Source organism: Schistocerca americana, chromosome 1 (genome assembly GCF_021461395.2).
Source record: "Schistocerca americana isolate TAMUIC-IGC-003095 chromosome 1, iqSchAmer2.1, whole genome shotgun sequence".
NCBI lineage: Eukaryota > Metazoa > Arthropoda > Insecta > Orthoptera > Acrididae > Schistocerca > Schistocerca americana.
In genome coordinates, this window is record NC_060119.1 from 860,667,561 (window position 1) to 860,691,339 (window position 23,779).

General features: G+C 41.0%; 1 protein-coding gene across 1 annotated transcript in view; it reads left to right on the top strand.

The window, feature by feature from the left end:
- LOC124594726 (cilia- and flagella-associated protein 251-like) overlaps window positions 1–23,779 on the top strand; it is a 367,330-nt gene that overhangs the window by 160,405 nt on the left and 183,146 nt on the right. The gene's annotated exons all lie outside the window — the stretch shown is intronic.

The window sequence follows — 23,779 nt, forward strand, 5'->3', positions numbered from 1 at the left end:
TATACTAGAACTAGGCAAATTTGTAAAAAGTAATATTACAAAATTTAATTTAAAATGTAAATGTCCATGACTGTGGTACTAGACACAAAATGGAGCTCCATGTTAAAGAAATGCGCACCTCTGCCTTTAAAAAATCTCCCTTCAGCAAAGGCATTAAAATATACAATAGCCTGCCATCAGAAATAAAAAACAGCAAGTCCCTGACTGTATTTAATAAAAAATTAAAATCATTCCTACTTTATCATTGTTTCTCCAGTGCAAGTGAACTTTTGCTTCACATGGGTGAAAAGAAACATGAAACAAATTGCAGCAAAGAATTTTGTAAGGAGTAAATCATTAATGCAAGTATGTGCAAAAATCTTGCATTTATATCATCTGCTACTAAGCAAATTAAGTGCAGAAAGAATGTCCAACCAGGTACTGTTGTGTATATGTATTAGAGGAATATAGCACTAAAATACAAATGTGTAACTTAGTATGTAATTTGTGTGTCCATAAATTTGTGTGTCTATAAATTTGTGTGTCCATAAATTTATGTGTCCATAACTTCTCAGAAAATATCTATGTAAGCTCATGTTTGTGTAAACTTTTGGCATATTACTTCATGCCAGCAAATTATCATAATGTCCAACATCAAATGTATGTTTGTGCATGCCATATACAGTATTGATTCAGAGGACAATAAATAAATAAATAAATAAATAAATAAATACATGTAGGGAGCTCAGTTGGTGACACCTTAGTAATCAGTATACCTTGTGACATTGAAACGTTTGGAACTGTTGGGCTCAATGGAAACAAGTTCCCACCAAGTTCAACAGTGTGCTGTGCTAGATTAATTTTTGCATGATGTCTATCCAGGAAGTCAAGTCAAGAATCATAGAATACCCTTGTCCCACATTTGGCAACTCCTCCATATGCTCACGAAACTCTGCACTTCCCATCCTAAAAACAAACTATGTTGCCCCTGATGATACCAAATTATTATTTTCAACTGCACATAATTTATACCTTGGAGCCCCTAGTCTTCTGCTACCTATGAGGTCTAGACTAATCACAGGAACATGTGCACCAGTTAGCCATTTACAAAACCTGTAGAACAACATTCTGTCCCTGCAACAGCATCTACAACAGTGTGATTCACTGGGAACATTTTCTATTTATGTTTAACATTTTCCATTGCTATTTCCCTTACCCTACTTTCTATTCCCACACTCATTTCCCTTATGGCCAAAATGCCCATATCTGTAACATTGCAGTTGATTGCACTATGCCTCAGATGCCCATTCTTATAACAATGATAACAATTCTTCCAAAAGCTAAAATTTGTTTTACATTGTGTACTCATGTAGTAATATCTACTTCCTGCAAATGCATGGCAGCACATAGTGCTGTATCCAAATCGTCTTGATTTTCTATTTGTACTCTCTGTGAAATCTCTCCAGGAATATCTTGTAAAAGCACATCAAGAGCTCTGTTTACTGTCTCCATGTGTATGTCCTGATCCACTTCTGAATTCCTTATCAATTCATGTGTTTGTGCATTTTCTTTATGAATTCTGTCTGAAAAAGTCTCCATGGTCTTGTTTGCTTTCAGTGTCAACCAACTCAACTTTTCTCAAAAAAACTTGGTACAAACTTTCTGCTAATTGTTCAGATGTACATTCCTTTACCACCGTTTCATGATACATCACATATGTCTTGACTTGACCCATAAGGCATAAATTGCCCATTTGCAGAGTAGTCTCATCCAACCAATTACTCATTACAGCTGCAGCCAATACATCATTAATGAAAAATGTTACATCCTTTGTTGTTTTATCAGCAAAGGGTGTAATTATGTTAGCTGCTGAAGGATGTGCTGAAAAGTGGGGCATTGTTATTGGCAAATTTAAATTCACTCAAATCTGACTGTGGCTCTTGCACAGCCCACAGAAGTTGTAATCAAACCGTCGATTTATTGTGGTATAACTACTGTTGAGTGTTTTCCTCTAACAAATGTGACACTGACCCTTTAGAGCCGCTGTACTATTACTAATAGTAGCTGACCTAGTGCTTAACATTTTTGTACAATTTACCCCTATCTTATATTTATACTGAAAATACATGCTTCCAACAGAGCAACATATACCAAACAAGATAATAGTGATTTCAGGATGGCAGGAAGAGGAGGACTGAAATGGGGTAGCAGGCCACTGAAGGACCAGAAAGAAGCAGCTGTCAAAATTAATCCTTTATCTCCCACTCATACATTAGCACAGCATCATTGTGTGGTAGTGACCATGACCTCCATTCCATGGGAAGAGGGCTACTGACAACCAGCCAGCCTCCTGGCCATTTGGTTGCAACACACACATACCCATCTGTGCTCGGTGGTGGGCATGTGACCCTGTTGCATGAGTCATGGTGCAGACACCACGTGTCAGCTGCACGTGAAGGTGTTGTACCCTACTGTCACATTCAGATGCACTCACCGCGATGGTGTAAGTCAACTGCCACTTGAGGGATATGGTGTGCTGTCCCCTGGGCAGGGGTCCAGTTGTGGCTGGAGTGAGCCCAGAAGGTCACTGCACTGTGGCACTATGTGCAGAGAAGGAGGAGGAGGAGGAGGAGGTTAGCATTTAACATACTTTCAACAATGAGGTCATTAGAGACAGAGCACAAGCTCAGATCAGGGTAGGATGGGGAAGGGAAGTGGTCACAGCCTTTCGAAGAACCATCTGAATGTGAGTCCAGTGTTCTGACCACTGTACTACCCCACTCGGTACTAAGTCTAGAGGGTGGATTTTGTGCAGGGAGTGGCACTAGGGTGGACACTCAAACTCATGATTGCTGCTGCCTGCTCCATGTTGTCCTCTCACCTGTCATAGCCCTTACACCCGAGGAAAACTACTGGCCTTCGAATGAAACTGCTACACAAATTACAGATATTTATACAAAACAGCAGAACATGTGTTATGCCAGTACACAGATGGTAGTCACATACTAGGCAACACCACTGAAACCTGTGGCAGAGAAATTTCCTTGCTCACACTGCAAGACAACTGTGCGTTACTGCTGTGCAGGCAGGTTTCACTGAGCAAGTCTGGCCCATCTTTCAGTAATTCCACCATGCAGTTGTTAAAACCAAAATGGTAACAGCCTTTGCCTGACAGCTATCTCAACTGCTGCAACACTCTTACACATATTCTCATTGATTTTAGTCTGAAATGGTAGTGGAACTACACTACCACCCTGCACGAGAAGACCCAGCTGCTTGGGCTTCACATAAGACTGAGCTATAACAGCATATCACATCAAGTTCCTGTTGTATGGGTGTCTAGCAGTTGAACCCACAACGTTCAAAGTGTGCACATAACTTACAAACTTTACTTGTTAGATTTCTTCTTATGCTACGAGGTGGCTTATTACTAACCTTTTAACAGTCTGTTAGTTCCTTTGGAACACACATCACATCATGCCTTTATACTTCTACATCGTGCCTTTGATCATTGTTTGTGCAAACCTTCATAGCTCGCTCTGTGGCTTCAAATCCTCTTAAACTCAAGAAAGAGATTTATGATCGATGCCCACACTACAGTATTCCACATTCACACATTTTTGTGCTCTAGGGATCCAGTCTACTGGAATCTATGCTGTTGGTGGATCATATAGATAGATGAAGGCTATGCATAACAGAATTAGAGCCACTGCTGCATTAGGTATCATGATGCTCAAGTTTATGGTCATTTGCCATTGCACTTCCCTAAAGCTGTGTCAACTGCTTTCCTGAAATCTGTCCTTCTTGAGTGCCCATTAATTGGTTCAGGGAATGGACCAGGTCTGATTTCAATGTGATAATCAGAGAGGTTAGATTCTGATTAAGGAGTACTTCTAGCAGTTTGTAAGCCTAGTACAACTGTGGCTGTGTCACATTCAGTTGGGTAATTTCCATGACAGTGGCTGGTAAATGGGAGGTTGACACTATTATGTCACACTTTGTTCTCTTAATCAATAATCTACTCCCCTCTCAGCTCCACTCACTCATTGTGCTCCCCAAGCATTCCATGCTTGTAGCAGCTCATGACTACCACCATGTTATCACTTAATGGAGAAAATCCATTGTAACCCTGCTTGCTGAAAATAAGGTTTAGGTTCCACAATATGCCTTGGGCAATCATGTCCAATTGTTCTGCTTAAAAATAACTGCACCATGCATGTGCTCACACCATTTTTTATCACCTGGGCTCAAAATACTGTAATCTTCTCCCTCCAACAACACTACCATTCCTCTTCCATCACCACCACATGCTTAAGACCTCTTGCCGCCATTGATTCATTGACGTCGTCTTTCCAGCATCTAGCAGGTGTACCGCACTTTCTTCTTTGATGTGTAGCCCATTGTCTTGTCATAAACCTTTTGGCCATCTTGTGTCTGGCATACTGTGTAAGTGACCATACCAGAATAGACACTTCCTTTCTATGTAGTCTAGGATTGTGCTTCTGACATGCATAACCTGTCTGATCCTATCATTTCTAGCATGATCGAGCCAGAAATATCCACAACTCCATCTCCAGAAATCCATCTCGACAGCCAGCAGGCGATCTTTCTGCCTCTGAGTTAGTTCCCGCAACTCTGCACCATATGTTGTGATACTTTCAATAATTGTGTGGTAGATGGTATGTTTTGTTCTGCGCATTATATTTTTGTTCCAGAGAATACCATTTAGTTGTTTTATGGCTCGCTTACCCTGGGCAATTTTATTGTTTATATCATCTATACTTCTACCATTGGACAACAGTGTCATTCCCAGCTACTTAAAAATTATGACATCCTTTAACAGTATCAGCAGCGAGCTGTAAGTCATTAACAGCATTTTCTCCCACTTTCAGATATTCTGTTTTAGATACGTTTATGACAAGACCCCATTTTTCATGTTCTTCTTTTAATTTTGAGAACATGTAATTTGCATCTACTTCATCTCCAGCTAATAACACTTGGTCGTCAGCAAAAAATAAAGTGAACAAAATCTCATCGTCTATATGTGATACCCATTCCTCCGTATTTCCTTTTCCAGGATTTCAGTGCTTCCTCTAGGTAGATCTTAAAGAGTGTAGGGGGTGCTTCCCTGGCGTAGTCTCTTTGTCACCACAACCTCTTGAGATAGTTGATTTCTCATTTTCATCATTGCCGTGCAACCTTGGTAGAGGAGTCTGACAGCTTTTACACAGCTCAGTGACACGCCATTATAAATTAGACTTGTCCATAGTTTGTTCTGTGGAACTGTATCATTTCTATTTGGAGGTCTACAAAGACAAGGTGGGTCGTAAGGCCCCTTGCTGACCTTTTCTCCACTAGGTTTTTGAGGGTAAACACTCCATCAGTACAGGAGTGACCAGAACTGAATACATTTTGCTCTTCGGATTCAGTTATTTCTTCTTCTATCCTCTTTTTTAGGATATGACCATAGACTCGCACCATGGATGGCATCACACTAATACCACGTTAGTTTGCACAATTTCTCCTGTTGCCCTTATCAAATATTGATGTAATTTTTGCCTTTTTCCATTCCTTTGGGGATTCATCACCTCTAAGGCATTTGTCAAAAATTACTGCCAATATCTCAAAGAGTTTTGACAGTGCTGCTTTAACCAGTACTATATAAATTAATCCTGGACTTGGTGACTTTCTGTTTTTCATGGCATTAACTGCATTTTGGGCTTCCTTCAGAGTTATTGGTGGTATGTTATCATTACTGATTTCAGTGTCTAGCGGGTTCTCAGTGAATGCCACTCAGTTCTCAGTTAGTGATCCTTGGTAGTGCTGTACCCATTCCTGCATGCTAATTGGGTTTATATGTTCTTTATCTTTATTCTGTGTTCTCATTGTTTTTAATACCTTCCAGGCTTTATTTGCTGTAACATTTGAATTGTGCATGCTTACTCACTTCTGGGAAAAATAACCAGTAAGTACGGCCATGGAGATAATAGGATGGGACTTAGGTGCTCACGCAGTATGTGATGATTAGCTTTCTGTAAACTTGCCGTTACCACTCATACATCTGATATGTGGTCTGCTATTGATTTTAACAATCTTGTCATAGCACACAACAGATCCACCCATGCTTGCATGATTCTGAGGTCTTAATTTACAGTGTTGTCTTATGCCTTTCGTACTCCATTGTCTCACTCATCAGCTAACATACCATAGTATCATACTGTACTTGTATTGTTCAACACTCCACTACTCAACCTTTGATCTAACTTGTTGTTCTGTCTTTTCCTTGTGGTGAGATGAAATACGTCTGTGTGTTAATTTTGTTTAGGTAGGTAGCATGTAGAGAATTTCCTACAGAGTGTGCACTGGTTTTATCTATGTACAGAGCTGGAACAATACACTCAAGCATAGAACATCACCAATTCACAACAGCAATTGAGCGTCTCCATCTACTGTGAAGGGGTTGCTTATAATTTGGCATTATGGCTTGGTGGTGTTTTAGAATGCAGAGAAGAAGAGGCACAGCCTTTAATGACAACCTCCAGAAGCAGCTGAATGAAGCCGAGAAGAAATGTCATTTACTTCTTTTATGTTCTGAGATTCGTACTGGAGATGATGTTATGATTAAAAAGAGATCTGTTGATCTGATGGAATTGCATTTTGATTGAGACATATGAGTCTCAACTTTATCTATAATAATGACAGAAGCTGAAGAAATGAATTAAAATTTGCATGATGGCTTGGAATTGAACACTCGTCTCCTGCTTATTAGGCAGATGTGCTAGCCATTAAACCACCATAGCAGCATAGCTAATACAATTGCAGAAACTACCCTGGTCCAATGTCTTCCCTAAAACAAACTTCAGTTCACACCGTCAGCCTATGATCCCCTTATTAAATGGTCAGTATTGAAGTTTGTGTTAGGGAGGGCATTGAACTAGGGTAGGCTATGCAGCTGTGTTAGTTGTGTGGCTATGGTAGTGTAATGCCTAGGATACCTGCCCCATAAGCAGGAGACCTGGGTTCAAGGGCCAGCTGTGTGACAAATTGTAATTCATTTCTTCAGCTTCTGTTATCGAAAATAAGAGATCTGGTCTCCAAATGTTGTAATAGGTACATAAGAGCAATAAACTACAAAACAGTTCTTTAAATAGCAGTTATCTCATTTTGTAGCAAGTTGGCATAGATGTGAGCTCTCTTACAGTCTTTGACCCTCTGCAGATGCATAAGATGTGCAAGGAATGGCACTGCATAGCAGGTTCACAGGTTCAAGAAACGAGAGAAGGTAACCATAAGAAAATAATCAAGTTAAAAGCTATCATGAAGAGCATCAGGGTGACAGATCATTATTGAAGTTGTTGACTCAGTTAACACCCTTAACTTGAGTCCTAACACAATATTTTGGTTCAATTCCATGACTGGATGGAGATTTAACACTTCATTTTGGTGCTCAAGAGGAAGGATGTGGATAAGAGGCACTGAATAGAAAATCTTTTGTGCCAATAAAATGAATTTTCAAGAAGTAACAGAGAACATACAATGTTGCCTAGAACCAAGATAAACAGCATGTTGCCCAATGTAATTACAATGTTTAAGAGGAAGTAATTCCATGATTTGGTAAAAACCAAATAAATGTGAATTATCACAGTGTAAAAGATAAACAAGGTTAGTTGACTATAGCAACCAAGTCAACAAAAAGAAGTTGACATAACTGTCAACATGTTAGTCAAGAAACATTACACTGTTGAAATGGAAGATTACATATGCTGCTTCAGAGGCTATGAGTGCATCAACAATCTCCAAGAAGGACAGTGAAGCAGCTGATCAATGCAACAGCAGTGCAGCTTTTTTTCACAGGCCGCAGCTGGTCAGATAACTATTGAATAATTACGTAGCAGCTAATTGCAACATTGCTTCACCCAGCAAAAGCATGCAATGTGCCCATTTAACTGAGCTGTTAATAGACGTAAGTGAAATTTGCTTTGCTGGTGATGTATTTGTAAAGTGTTGTCGGTATATGTTCAGATATTTTGTGCTGGCCTCGAGACAGATTTCAGTGTTCTTGAGTATTTACATATTTGTTTTTACTGTGTGCCATCACCACATGCAAAATGGATAACAGTCTGTCAGAAATCTTAAAGAACCAGAAGAGTTGTCAAATAGTAGTAAAACTCAAGTGGACTGTTAAAGAAACTACACACATCAAAAAATATTTTGCACCACCTTGGTTCCGAGAGTTCCGGAACCTTTATATAAAATTGGAATAAAGATCAACATAAACATCATTTCAGCACTTTTTATTGCTCATGAAAACATTGCATGTTGTACAACCATACAGTGAGACCTACACAGGTTGTGGTCCAGATTGCTGTACACACCGATACCTCTAATAGCCAGTAGCACATTCACCTGCACTGATGCATGGCTGTATCCATCATGGCATACTATCCACAAGTTCATCAAGGCACTGTTGGTCCAGGCTACCCCAATCCTCAATGGCGATTCGGCGTAGATCCCTCAGAGTGTTTAGCAGGTCTCGTCACCCATAAACAGCCCTTTTCAATCTATCCCAGGCATATTCGATAGGGTTCATGTATGGAGAACATGCTGGCCACTCTAATCAAGTGATGTTGTTATCCTGAAGGAAGTCATTCACAAGATGTGCACTATGGGGGTATAAACTGTTGTCCATTAAGACAAATGCCTCACCAATATGCTGCCAATATGGTCACATTATTGGTCGGAGAATGGCATTCGTGTATCGTACAGCCATTATGGCACCTTCCATGACCACCAGTGGCATACATCGACCCCACATAATACCACCACAAAACATCAGGGAACGTCCACCTTGCTGCACTCACTGGACAGTGTGTCTAAGGCATTCAGCCTGACCAGTTTGCCTCCAAACACATCTCCAATGCTTGTCTGGTTGAAGGCATATGTGACACTCATCAGTGAAGAGGACGTGATGCCAATCCTGAGCGGTCCATCTGTACCGTGGTGCATGGTGTCATGGTTGAAAAGATGGATTTTGCCATGGATGTCAGGAGTGAAGTTGTTCATCATGCAGCCTATTGCACACAGTTTGAGTCATAATTCTAGGTCCTGTAGGTGCATGAAAAGCATTATTCAACATGGTGGCGTTGCTGTCAGGGTTCCTCTTAGCCATAATCCATAGGTAGCAGTCATCCATTGCAGTAGTAGCCCTTGGGTGGCCTGAGCGAGGCATGACATCGACAGTTGCTGTCTCTCTGTATTTCCTCCATATCTGAACAACATCGTTTTGGTTCACTCCAAGACACCTGGACACTTCCCTTGTTGAGAGCCCTTCCTGGCACAAAGTAACAATTCGGACACAATTGAAATGTGGTATTGACTGTCTAGGCGTGGTTGAACTACAGACAACACGAACCTTGTACCTCTTCGCTGGTGGAATGACTAGAACTGATCGGCTGTCAGATCCTATCGTCTAATAGGTGCTGTTCATGCATGGTTGTTTACATCTTTGGGTGGGTTTAGTGACATCTCTGAACAGTCAAAGGGACTGTGTCTGTGGTACAATATCCACAGTCAATGTCTATCTTCAGGAATTCTGGGAACTGGGGTGATGTAAAACTTACTTTGATGTGTGTATAACAACTATCAAATACTAGTGAAGCCCAAGCAGGGCAGTTAAACAAATTAGAAGCTCTAGATGATTTAAGAAAAAAGGGTAAGAGCTAAAACCTAATATCACAAACTATGGCCAGGCGTTAGATTAGATAAAATTTCTTGTGTAGGCACACTAATAGTAAATTTGCCTAATAATTTACATTTTTAACTAAATAAATGATGTAACCTGATAAGAAAAAAATAATGAATGGTTTAAAGAGATACATGATGAACCTAAGATGTTAAAGAGTCAAATATGAGACACACAAAATTGAGTAGATGCATTGGAATTTAGTAGGGAATTGATTAAGGTAATGAGTGACACAAATGCTTTGACTAGTCTGGAGGAGCAACTACATGAATGAATCAAAAGTACACAGGAATTTTGGGTATACTAGCACTATCACCAGTTCTTTGGGCAATATTGTAGTACACCAGAAAGAATTTTTGAAGTTTCTTTACTTCCAGTTTTTTTGGAGCAGTTTGAGGAAGTGTCACCCAAAGGATGGCTGATACCATTAATTTCATTGTTAAACGTTTAGTATAGGAAGCTGTAAACTAGAGTTCTGAATGCAGAAATAGGTTTAAGACTTTGAGAGAATTTGAAGTAGCACCTAAATGTTAATATGCATTCGCTAGTGAGGATACTGAAATCCACAATGTTTTTAAGTCTTATTTTGAAAGATATAATGAATATGATGGTGACTATTTGAGCTGTGAGAGGAGATTTGGAGCCAGTGCATGTCATAATACTAAGGTGTTTTAAGGTATATCCTCTGGAGACCTGAAGGCAATTGTCATGATTTAATGACACTTTTGCAGAGCATGTTAAATCAATACATCAGTTCTTGCTTTCTCGCTTCTTCTTTCTTTCTGCCACATTAATTTTATGTGTACTGGTCTCTGTCTTTGAGGCTCCTCAGTGTTATGAGGATGCTTTCTTTTTCTCTCTTGTTCTTCTCTGAAGATCACCTTCTGAATTTTCTTCCTGCATAAATTTCTGTTGTGTGTGTCCAGTATCTCAATGTTAGCTTCTTTGAGGTCACACTGGTTGTCCATTAAGCTTCATTATTTTATTAAAGATTTGTTTTGTGAGCCTGTCATTTTCCATTCTTGCCAAATGTCCAAAGAATGACATTTTTCTTTTGCAGTTAGAATACATTATGTTTTCTGCATGTTCATAGATTTCTTTCTTTGGTTGTAGTCTTTTGTATTCTATTCTGGGCCAAGTGTGCTTATAACCAGTCTCCTTTCTGCTTTCATTACTTTACTTATCTCCCTTTTTGAACTAGGTTTAGTGTTTCAGCACAATACAGAGCCTCTGTTCTCAGCACTGTGTTGTAGTGTTTAATTTTGGTGTTCCATATAATGCTTTCTTCTTGTATGTTTCTTGTGGTCTGGAATGTGATTTTCATCTTTTTTGCTTGTGTTTCTTATCTCTCTTTCTCATTATTGTTTATGGTTAGCCACTCACCTAAATCTTTGAATGAATTTACTTTCTTTACTCTGTTTTGATTTGTGAGTAGTGTCTCTGGGCAATTTTTTTATATTTGTTATATAGTCTCTCTTTGTGAAGGAAATTTGTAAAGTGACTTTTCTTGCTTGCACAATTAGGTTTTCAATTTGGACTTTTGCATTCTCTGGTGTGTCTGTGATCAGGGCAATGTAATCTGCAAATGCCAAGCATCTTCATAGATGTTATCCTTCCAGTTTCCTAATTTGATACGTTTGACATTGGATTTTCTCCACTCTCTAACGACTTTCTCCAGGGCACAGTTGAAAAGTATAGGGAACAATCCATCTCCCTGCCTGGCTCTTGTTTTTATTTCAAAGCAGTTGGAGAATTCTCCACAGAACCTGACTTTAGATGATGTGTTTGTCACTGTGTCTCTGATAACGTTTGTAATTTTTGGATCTAAATCAAATTCTTTTATAACACTGATAAGGGATTTTCTATTAATGGAATGATATGCCTTTGTGAAATCTACAAAGGTAGCAGTTGTGTCTTTGTTTCTCAGATTTCTCATTTCAAGGACGGTTTTTAGATTCCAGATCTGTTCAGCGCTTGATCTATTTTTTGGAAATCCCCTGTTTGTAGGTCTAGTTGATGTTCTGCCCAACTGAGTAGTGCTTTATATACGATTTTACTCACATCAAGAAAAAATATGCATCACCTTGGTTCCAAGAGTTCCAGAACCTGTGCAGAAAATTGGGATAGACATAAACATAAACATCATTTCCACCCTTCGTATTGCTCATGACAACCATACATTTCATGTTGTATCACCATACAGCGAGACCTTCAGAGGTGGTGGTCAAGATTGCTGTACTCACCAGTACCTTTAACACCCAGTAGCACATCCTCTTGCATTTATGCATGCCTGTATTTGTCGTGGCATACTATCCACAAGTTCATCAAGGCACTGTTGGTCCTGAAGGAAGTCATTCACAAGATGTGCATGATGGGGGTGCAAATCATCATCCATGAAGACAAATGCCTTGTCAATATGCTACCGATATGGTTGCACTATTGGTTGGGTTGGGTTGGGTTCTTTGGGGAAGGAGACCAGACAGCGAGGTCATCGGTCTCATCAGATTAGGGAAGGAGGGGAAAGAAGTCGGCCGTGCCCTTTCAAAGGAACCATCCCGGCATTTGCCTGGAGCGATTTAGGGAAATCACGGAAAACCTAAATCAGGATGGCCGGACGCGGGATTGAACCTGTCCTCCCAAATGCGAGTCCAGTGTCTAACCACTGCACCATCTCGCTTGGTGCACTATTGGTTGGTGGACGGCATTCACATATCAGATAGCCATTACGGCACCTTCCGTGACCACCAGCAGTGTACGTCGGCCCCACATAATGACACCCCTAAACATCAGAGAACCTCCACCTTGCTGCACTCACTGGACTGTGTGTCTAAGCCTGACCAGGTTGCCTCCAAACACATGTCCGACTATTGTCTGGTTGAAGGCATATGTGGCACTCTTCAGTGAAGAGAACATGATGTTAATCCTGAGAGGTCCATTTGGCATGTTGTTGGGCCCACCTGTACCATGCTGCATGGTGTCATGGTTGCAAAGATGGATCTCGCCATGGACACAATATCCTGTGGCTGCACAAAAAGCATTATTTAACATGGTGGCATTGCTGTTAGGGTTCCTCTGAGCCATAATCTGTAGGCAGCAGTCATCCACTGCAGTAGTAGTCCTTGGGTGGCCTGAGTGGGGCATGTCATTGACAGTTCCTGTCTGTCTGTATCTCCTCCATGTCTGAACAACATCGCTTTGGTTCAATCCAAGACACCTGGACACTTCCCTTGTTGAGAGCCCTTCCTGGTACAAAGTAACAATGTGGATGCAATTGAACTGTGGTATTGATGGTCTAAGCATGGTTGAACTACAGACAACACCAGCAGTGTACCTCCTTCCTGGTGGAATGACTGGAACTGATCGGCTGTCAGACCTCCTCCATCTACTAGACGCTGCTCATGCCTGGTTGTTTACATCTTTGGGCAGGTTTAGTAACATCTTTGGACAGTCAAAGGGACTGTGTCTGTGATACAATATCCACAGTCAATATCTGTCTTCAGGAGTTCTGGGAACCGGCATGATGCAAAACTTTTTTTGATGTGTTTATATGTCTCTGGCAGAAGTGATAACACCCCTATAGTAATTGGGGTCTGTTTCAGGGCCTTTCTTGTGTAGATGGTTTATGAAGGCAGTTTTCCAGTCTTCCAGCATTTCTTTTTTTCTCCCAGATTTTATTATTATATTTTTCAGTTTCAGAATGATGTCATTATTTAGAGCCTTGCATAGCTTTGCCTTAACCCCATTATCACCAGCTTCCTTATTGTTTTTTTAAGTTCTTTTAAATCCAGGGCCATTGAATTTATTTTGAGCAGATTTGAAGTGTCTGTTAACCAGGAGATAATAAATGGGAGTCCACAAAAATATTAGAATTAAAATAAAGTGATATTCTATATTGTTCATTATAGTGGACACTGTGTCTTGGTGACATACAAGTGAGCATTAGAAAAAAAAAAAAAAAAAAAAAAAAAAAAAATACTTTAGTGGTAGTGTACTTAACAAAATACAATCTTATTAGGCAGATGTCACTCATATCATACACTGTTTATAAATTTTAAAAAAAGATATAAATTTTGACAATTTTATTTCTGATGAGGCTCAGAGAAATCATTGTCTGTGATATTAGACAGAGGAAAGCGGAAAAGCCTTGGCACATTATTTTGTTTTTCATCATGCAGCCAGTGTTCTTGTACCTCATGACATTTTTCAGCTCAGTCATTTCTTGCAAATGAGCTACAGCATGTGAGTGTGATTGTGAGGACAATAATGTTCACCATTTAGGAGTTGAATTCTAATCTTCTTCTTCAGAATGCTATTTCTCTTGGCCACTTAACAAATACTCTGCAGTTCTTGGTTTGAAATCAAGATTATGCAGGATACTCTGCTTTGGCTCATCTTTCCCAGGTCTGTGAAGCGCAAAATAACTTTTACATTCCACTTTCCTGTCAATCAAGTCCATGCATCCCATATTGTTATTGTAGCAGCTGATTACTTCTGGACCAGGGACCTGGTTGTATCTCAGATCTTTCTTTGACCACCTTTTACTTTGATTCATAGGCTTCTTCTCAATCTTGGTCAATGCAGTTATGGCTGGCTTTTGATCATGCCATTTTACAACAGAAATTAGTCTTCTCTTACTGTCTGGTCAGCAGAGCAATGTTCTTGATTTGCAAAAATCTTGTTTGTTGTCATGACTTCATTATTGTTCCAAAAATGACCATATTAACATAGTACCTACATTGTTTACAAAAATAATAATAATGTGTCAGATAATGCCATTGATCCACAATCACAACAAGAAATTTATTGGAAGTTACGGAAGATAATCACCACTGATGCCTAAGAACCATGCTCAAAAATGTGACACAAAGTCCCAGCACCCATTACAATGGGCATTACAGTTTTGTAACCATAAATAAAGAAAGATGTAAAACTATCAAAACAGCAAAGCCATAAACAACTATCACAGATGCTGGGTACAATAGGAACATATTTTAATGAAATAAGTTTCAAAAAACACAATAACATAGGAGCACTTGCCTGCCGGGTTAATACATCATAAACAAACCTGCTACTTGGCACCAAGTGATTGTAGTGACTATTTCTCCCACAAGTGGCTGAGCCATACTGTTCCTTGAAATGGACTACAGGTATTGTGAGGGAAAGTGCAGAATGTTTGATAGCAGGACAGAAAACTATGTCCACTATAACGGACATCAGGTATCAAGAGAATATGACGATAAGTATGTATGTCTTACGGATTACTTGAGGGAAGCTTTACATTATAATTACATAGTAGGTAAGCTGTCATGTCATTTATTGATAACTGAAGGAGGATAGGTTATTAGTAGTGAACTCTGTTATTCTGTTTAGTTGATGTCCTTTACTTAGTAAGAAGATGTCTACACCTGGATTCAAATTTTATGTCACCAGTTTTGAAAGTTGATAGTATTTGACCCTTTGCCATTTTACTATATACGAGTTGACCCATGTGAATAATTCATACTCTCTCCTGATCAGTCAGTGATTAGTAATATACTTTTGGAGAAATAAGTGAGTGCAAGTATTTATTGATAAAGGGTATTACATTTTGAATAGTAGTAACAAGTAGTAGTTTCACTGTAAAAAAATCAGTATCATTATATACAATATGCTTAAATGTAAGACATAGATATTGTTGGCAGATATTGTCTTTGTCAGATTGATTGTATTTTTTGAAACTTTTTAATTTGATGAAACTTCTTTGAAAATAATGTTAACAGTTAACATGTGATCATTGTTTACTTTTAGCTGAGTGTGTCTTTAGCACAAATATAAATATCTCTGAATGTGCAATCTCATACAAAAGCCACTTATAGTTTTCCATGTGCTTTATTAATGATGATAGTGAGGGCTACTTTTATTGGGAATTGTTCTCTTATCATTTGGAAAGACATGGTTGGATCAGAGGATGTGAGGTTCATGCCGGGTATGAGCTGAGTTCAGTTTTATCAGAGTCAATGATTTTAGCAGTGGTGATGTACTTGCTTAATTCAGTTACCACTAATCTTGCACCATTAATTAATCCTCAATTAATGTTAAGATTTCTAATTAACATAATAGTAGCATTTTTCTTTAAAAACAATTAATGAGGTGGTAGAATGGATGGATTTAAAAAGTTTAAGATTTCTAAAGGGTACAACTGAATGCTGTTTATTTCTTCAAGTTAGACAGACTCAGAATTGAGTAAACCTTTGCCTCTCCAGGCAACAAACTGCAATTGATATATTTATTAATTGTTGTACACACATCATCTTTTGCACATAGAATCACTGTTGAATAGAATTGCAAAACATTTTGTTCATTGACTTCCGTATCACTGAATATGGTGGTAATAGGACTATCTTAATTACAATGTTTAGGAATTTTGGTCACTTCATTGAATTATTCTGTTTGATTTTCTGTATCACCATTACCAAATTTAAGTTACCATTCATTGAAAATGGGGTCACCGTTTGCCCTCATATTTCAAGGCAACTTTTGAATTTCAAGATGAGATTATGAGGGTGATCATTTGAATATAGTTTCAACAGTGACTGTTCTATTGACATGTCTAGCGAGAAGTGATACTCAAAAGAAATCTCCAGCAAACAGAATTATTTTGCTTGCACAATGGAGACTGTTTTCATCATGTCCCTTAAAAGTTGATTGACAACGTTTAGCACGTCTTTGGAATCTCGTCCCATATCATGAGATGAGAGTCATGAAAAGGTTGTGCATCCTTTGTTTCAGTGTGAATCTGTGAGACCAATGAGTTCAAAGTGTGTACAGGTAGTGTGAAAATTAGTGATGTGCATCCCCCTAGTAGGAGACTGGCAGTGATGCCTGTCCATACAACTATTAAAACAATCTTTTTTTTCACCTCATAATAAGTGACACAAAGTTTTGTACACAAATGTTTTACTACAGGCTTCTGGTCCATTAGTGAAGTAAGAAGTGGGAATCTTATTTCTTACTGGATGTAACACTTCCTCATCCATTGCCTTCCATTTTTCATTTAGCTTTTCATTCTTCATTTAGCTTTGCCATTAGTACATTCTTCTTCTATGGTGTAGGTTTCTGGTGTGTGTTATGCAGTGATTACAACAGGTGTTAGCCAGTTGTATCATTGGCAAGATTTGCCATGATATTTAAAAAATTCTTTAATCACAAATGCTTTTTGATTTTAATCATTTGCAGTACCAACGTTAGTATGGCTGGTTGGTTGGTTTGTGGGGGTTGAAGGGACCAGATTACAAAAGCCATCGGTCTCTTTTTCCACAAGCATAAAACACTCATTAGGAAGAAAAACAAGCAGCAGAGATGACAAGGGATGACGCAGAACAAGAAAGACAAAGATAATGACCAGAAAAGAGGAATTATAAACACACAGAGTGTTACAGTGGTTGGCCGACCATGGAAACAAAAAAACAAAAAGCCAACCACCAAGAGACACACTAAAATCCCCAATCTAAAACCGTAGGCCAAAGGCCAGACTCAACACAAAAAGTACACAAAGCCTCAGATTGAGTGATGAAAGTCCCCTGCGCAAATAAAACTCAAAACTAAACCCCATGTGGCAGCGTCATTCGTTAAAAGTGCAGGGAGCAGATCAGGCAGCGCAAATGTCTGCCTGAGTGCAGTTAAAAGCAGACAGTCCAACAAAATGTGGACCACTGTCAATGCTGCACCACAGCGACAGAGAGGTGGGTCCTCATGGTGCAATAAATAACCGTGCATCAGCCAGGTGTGGCCAATGTGTAGCCAGCAGAGTACAATGGAGTCCTTTCAAAGGGTCCGCAAGAAGGAGCACCACACACCGGTCATCTCCTTGAGGACCCGATGTTTGTTGGGTGAAGGCAGGGTGTGCCATTCAGCACTCAAGCACAAAAGACTTTTTGCCACAATATTGACTGGAGATCACATTCTGGAAGGCCAATCTCCAGGGCCAGTGTACTGATAGCCTGTTTGGCCAGCCTGTCAACATGTTCATTACCCAGGATGCCGACATGACCTAGGGTCTACACAAAAACCACGGAGCAGCCGCAACGGGCAAGAGTATGGATGGACTCCTGGATAGCCATCACTATACAAGAATGAGGTAAACACTGGTCGATAGCTCATAAACCGCCCAAGGAGTCATTACAGATAACGAAGGACTCATCTGAGCTGGAGCAGATACACTCTAGGGTGAAAGAGATGGCTACAAGCTCTGCAGTGAAAACACTGCAGCCATCCAGCAATGAGAATTGCTCAGATTCTTCCCCAAGAGTAAAAGCATAACCAACTTGATCAGCAACCATTGAACCATTGGTATAGACTATGGCAGAGGCGGAAAACGTGGCAAGGATGGAAAGAAAGTGTCGGCGGAGGGCCTCAGGAGGGACTGAGTCTTTTGGTCTTTGTGACAAATCCAACTGAAGGCATGGGCTGGGCACACACCATGGGGGTATATGTATACGAGCCCAGAAAAGAGGTGGGAGAGGGAAAAACTCAAGCCCAAAGAGAAGAGACTGGAAGTGAACCACAATTGTACACCCTGACTGGGACCGCCATTCAGGAAGATGGATGACCGAGGTGGGGAACAGGAGACAGTAATTTTGATGCCCGGGGCAAGCTACAAACATGTGCAGCATAGGCAGCCAGTAGTCATTGGTGCCGGACCCACAATGGAGGGACACCAGCCTCCACAAGTATGCTGTTTACAGGGCTTGTGCAGAAAGCTCCATTTGTGAGTCGGATCCCGCAATGAAGTACGGGGCCAAGCAACCAAAATGCAGAAGGTGATGCATAACCATACGCCAGGCTCCCGTAATCAAGACGGGACTGAATCAACGCCTGATACAGCCAGAAAAGGGTAGACCAATTGGCACCCCAGCTGGTGTGACTCAAGCAACAAAGAGTGTTCAGATGCCGCCAGCACGATTGTTTAAGCTTTCGAATATGGGGGAGCCAAGTCAACTGGGTATCAAAAAGCAATTGCAAAAACTGATTCGTTTCCACCACAGCAAGAGGTTCACTGTCAAGGTAAAGCCGTGGCTCAGGGTGAACTGTGTGACACCGGCAGAAATGCATGACACAAGTCTTGGCAGCCAAAAACTGGAAGCCGTTCATTGTGGCCCAAGACTGCACCTTGTGGATAGCACACTGCAGCTGCCGTTCAGCAACTGCAATTCCAGTGGAACTGCAGTACAGGCAAAAGTCATCAGCATACAAATAACCTGATACAGATGTTCCCACGACTGCAGCGAGCCCATTGATAGCAACTAAAAGGAGGCAGACACTCAAGAAAGAGCCTTGGAGGACACCGTTCTCCTGGACTCGGGAGGAACTATGGGAGGAACCAACTTGTAAGCGGAAGGGATGAAGCGATAGAAAATTTGAATAAAAATCAGGCCCGCATCTCATGGTCGTGCGGTAGCGTTCTCGCTTCCCACGCCCGCGTTCAGTTCCCGGTGGGGTCAGGGATTTTCTCTGCCTCGTGATGGCTGGGTGTTATGTGCTGTCCTTAGGTTAGTTAGGTTTAAGTAGTTCTAAGTTCTAGGGGACTGATGACCATCGATGTTAAGTCCCATAGTGCTCAGAGCCATTTTAAAAATCAGGAGCAGGCCCCTAAGACCCCACCCATGAAGTGTGGTGAGGATGTGATGTCGCCATATTGTATCGTATGCCTTCCACATGTCAATTAAGATGGAAACCAGATGATGATGGAGGGCAAATGCTGTATGGATGGCAGACTCCAGGCAGACCAGATTGTCGGTGGCAGAGCATACCTGATGCAACCCACCCTTAGACGGAGCCAGGAGGCCCCGAGACTCAAGCAGCGAACTCAACCTCCAGCTCACCATGCTATCAAGCAACTTGCACAGAATGTTGGTGAGGCTAATGGGATGGTACCTGTCCACCTCCAGTGCATTCTTGCCAGGTTTCAACACTTGTATGATGACACTTTCCCGCCATTGTGAGGGGAACTCACCCTCAACCCAGATATGGTTGAAAAGGTCTAGGAGGTGTCGCTGGCTGTGCACCGAGAGGTGTTTGAGCATCTGACAGTGGATGCGATCCAGCCCAGGAGCCATATCAGGGCAAGCGGCTAGAGCACTTTGGAGTGGTGCATATGGAAGGAAAGGCTTCTATGTTCCAACCGCTCTTTCAGGGAGCAGAACGCCAGTGGGTAATTCATACAAGTGGAACTCTGAGCATAATGCTCTGCAAAGAGTTCTGCAATTGTGTATGATTCATTACAGTCTGCTCCATTCAGGGAATGCCCAGGTACCCTGACGGTAGTCTGATATCCACAGTCACCTAAACCTGGTTCAAACCTGCAATGGAGAGGTGTGGATGCCAATGGTGGAGACATACCTTTCCCAGCACTTCTGCTTCTGTTGGCACATAAGGGTCAGGCCCGGGCATGGGGCTGCTTAAAGGCAATGAGGTGTTCCAGTGATGGGTGTTACTTATGACGTTGGAGGATGCGCCTGCAATCTCTAATTACCTCAGCGATCTCTGGTGACCACCAAAGCACAGTCCCCTGAGGGGACCCGGAAGAACAGGGAATCGCATATTCCGCTGCAGAAACGATGCTGCTAGTTATCTTGTGAATCACCACATCAATGGCGTCATTAGAAAGAGGCTCAATAATGGCAATGGAGGCGAACGAGTCCCAGTCAGCCTTATTCAAGGCCCATCTGGGGTGGTGCCCAAAAGAGCAATGCCATGGCAGTGACAAAGCAATGCAGAAGAAAGGGTGAAGGCTGATAAGTAGTCAGAGCTCAGCAAGGTGGGATGTCATCCAGCTTGTCACAGGCTAGCAGTGCTCGTGACTGGGCTGGGGAGGCCGTCTGCATCAAAATCGACCCGCTATGCATTTTGGACAACGCCACCACTTCCCCAAACCTATCTTCAAGATGGTTGACAAAAAACTGGGGCTTCATTGCCTGAAAGGTCTCTTCATCAGTCCTGCTGCAAACGAGGTACTGAGGCAAATATGGCTCTTGAGATCTGATCGCCCGATGGTCCTCCCATGGTGTAGCCAGGGAGGGGAACAATCGGGAATCGTAGGTCGCAGCATCAAAATTGTTCCTGACATGCTTTCAGACAACTGGGGCCAAGCGTCCACCAGCTTGATTCGATTTAACCTGTTTCATTCCGGCTCATCCACCCTGTTGCCACCCACTCCGACCAGGGGCTCTCCCCACGGGTGCCACCCAGCCTCAGCAAGGGCCATTGCCGGGAGTCCTGGTGCCCCAGAAGGATGGGCACCTACTCCTTGGCATATGAGGGGAGGTCTCAGCTCTGGCATCTGCATTGCGATGCCTGTGTTGTCAGGTGGCTACCACCAAGAGGGTACATGACAGCCCCAGCACAACAGACTGGCTACCGCACTGGATGTTGGGTGCTGAAGTGGTCCAGAATTGTCGTGGGCACAAAGGATGGTATGGCGCAGGAGACGAGAAGTAGGCAACCCATAAGACATTGGGTGCAAAGCCTGGTACATGACAATAAGTACCATGTAAGATCTTGGTGGACGATGGACAGACAAAGAAACACCACGTAAGGTGTCCTTCCCCAAATGGTATGCACTATCAACAGAAATTTGGAAAAGGTGGAGGTCAAACCTGAGAGGGGACCATCACAGAAAAGCCGAGAAGTTGGAAACTCTCTTTCGTTGCCTCTGATGACAGGCAGGAATACCACAGGCCAATTCTAACCCCCAATGACGCAGGGGGTTTTAGTATGGCCATGCTTGTTTATGTTACAATGCCAGATCAGTCAGTCATCCAGACTTTTGCATGTACAGCTACTGAAAAGGTTGCTACTTCCCTTCAGGAATGATGTAGAGGTCTCACCCATCCACAGATCCCTCTCTGATAGGGTTGCACCTGTGGGACAGCTGTCCCTATCACAGAGGCATGCAAGTCACCATCCCTTGGCAAGGTTCATGGTCCATGGAGGAATGAATCACCTTTAGTATATTAAATTTTTGTGTTTAGTGATATGTAAAACTTATGTACGTCCATGTTTAGAGTAAGCTGTCAGTCTTTTTGATCACATTGAAATGTTACCATCATAACTGTAGTTATTCATGAGATCTCGTAGTTGTAAGTTGTTCATGGATGACTGCAGGATGTAAAATGATGTGGAAACGTTGTGCTTGTTTAGCCATGAAATCATCTTTATGAATCAAAGTTGGATGTCTAAATGTGGGATTGAGTAGGTATTGCTGCTAGCAAATGGACACAGTAAACTGTAATAGAGGCACTTTGATTGAAAGTTTAGTATTCATTTCCTAAATGGAAGAATGCAGCAAGGAACAGGGAAAGTTTGATGTAGTAATTAAAGTTAGTAGTCAGAATGATGAAAAAAAGAAGAAATGTGAAATAAAGAAATGGTACATTGTTTTTAGTGAACTATATGTCTTCTTATTTAAAACATCTCTTTAATGTAAATTGTTATGTAAAGGCCTTATAAACCATTAGGTGCATAGTAATGGGTGTGAGAGAATTGTTTAAGCACAACCATCAGTAAGGTATAGATTAAGTTGGAAAATTCATAAAATGTAAGGCAACAACCAGTAGAAAATTTTTGCTAAACTTTCAAAGTGTAGATGATATAGCATTACAAATGGTCAAAACTACTATTAGTGATCTGAACAAGCTCAGAACCTTAAAAAATCAGTAATATTGGACATGTTACACTATCAGTTTGAGATATTCCATTTTGATGTGTGTAATTTTTTTCAGTTCATGAATTTATCTGATTTGCTTCACTGTTATTGAAATACTAAAATGTAGACTTTCACGGCCAGAAATATCATGTCCATTATAATTATCCGGGCTGTTATGCCGTGGTTGCTTTACTGTTATTGAAATATTAAAATGTAGACTTTCACGGCTGGAAATATCATGTCCATTATAATTATCCAGGCTGTTATGCTGTGGTCGGTTGATGAATTCTGTGTTGATTCCCAACGTTTCATCTCCGACTGCGGGAGACATCTTCAAGGGGGTCCGTAGCTCAATGGAAGGTCCAACACACCCACTGGCTCACTACTGACTGCCACTAAATTCCGTGTCCGCGCGCTCCCACGCTGCCCCAATACCTTAAGCCTGGCAAGGACGCTCGCAAACCACTGGAAAAAGCTGGAGTGTATAGGATCCCATACAGCTGTGGTGATGTTTATGAGCATGCTTTCCAGCCAGGGAACCACAATATTCGTTTCGAGGAGATGCATGTACTAGCGGCCACAAGCGGATATTACAAAAGGCTCTAGAGGGAGGCAATCAAAATCGCTAAACACCCAAATAATTTCAACCGTAAGGAGGAGGGTGTGAAATTAAACGGCATATGGATGCTGGTGTTAAAGAAGATGTGTACCACCTGCCCACTACTGGGTGATGGCAACGGCGATCGACAGCGATGGACAGCGGCCAATTGCATCGATGTTTTCAAAACACGTGATAATTATAATGGACATATTATTGAAATGTCGCATACAAGTGTTTCAGTGTTGGTAGCATGTACTTGGAATTTTTGTAATTTATGTTTTTTACACTGCAAGAGAACATTTCTTGTCATTAGAATTTTTTAATGTACCATGATTTACATTACTTATTTTAATTTATATAAAATTTACATGATACTAGTTCACGAACAGCAATTTCCAATGTCAATGCATATATTTTTGTAAAAAGTTGCCTCATGCTGATTGCAAATAAGCACATATATAAATCACATAATCATATTATTACACATTTAGTACAAAATATTGTCATTTGAATATGCTTAAAAGCGTTACATATGAGGCACTCCATCCCAAAAAAAAAGTGTCTGACAACATTCAACAACAACAACTGTCAGTTGGAAAAGTTTTTCTTCCATTTATTCGCAATATTACAGACCATATTGAGAATGTTTTGGCCAAGTTTCAAGTTGAAACACTCTTAAGACTTACCAAGAAGATTAGTGAGTGTTTAAGATCGGCAAAAGATGCTGGACACCCCTTAGCATCTCTTAGGGTGTATAAAATTATGTGTAGCTGTG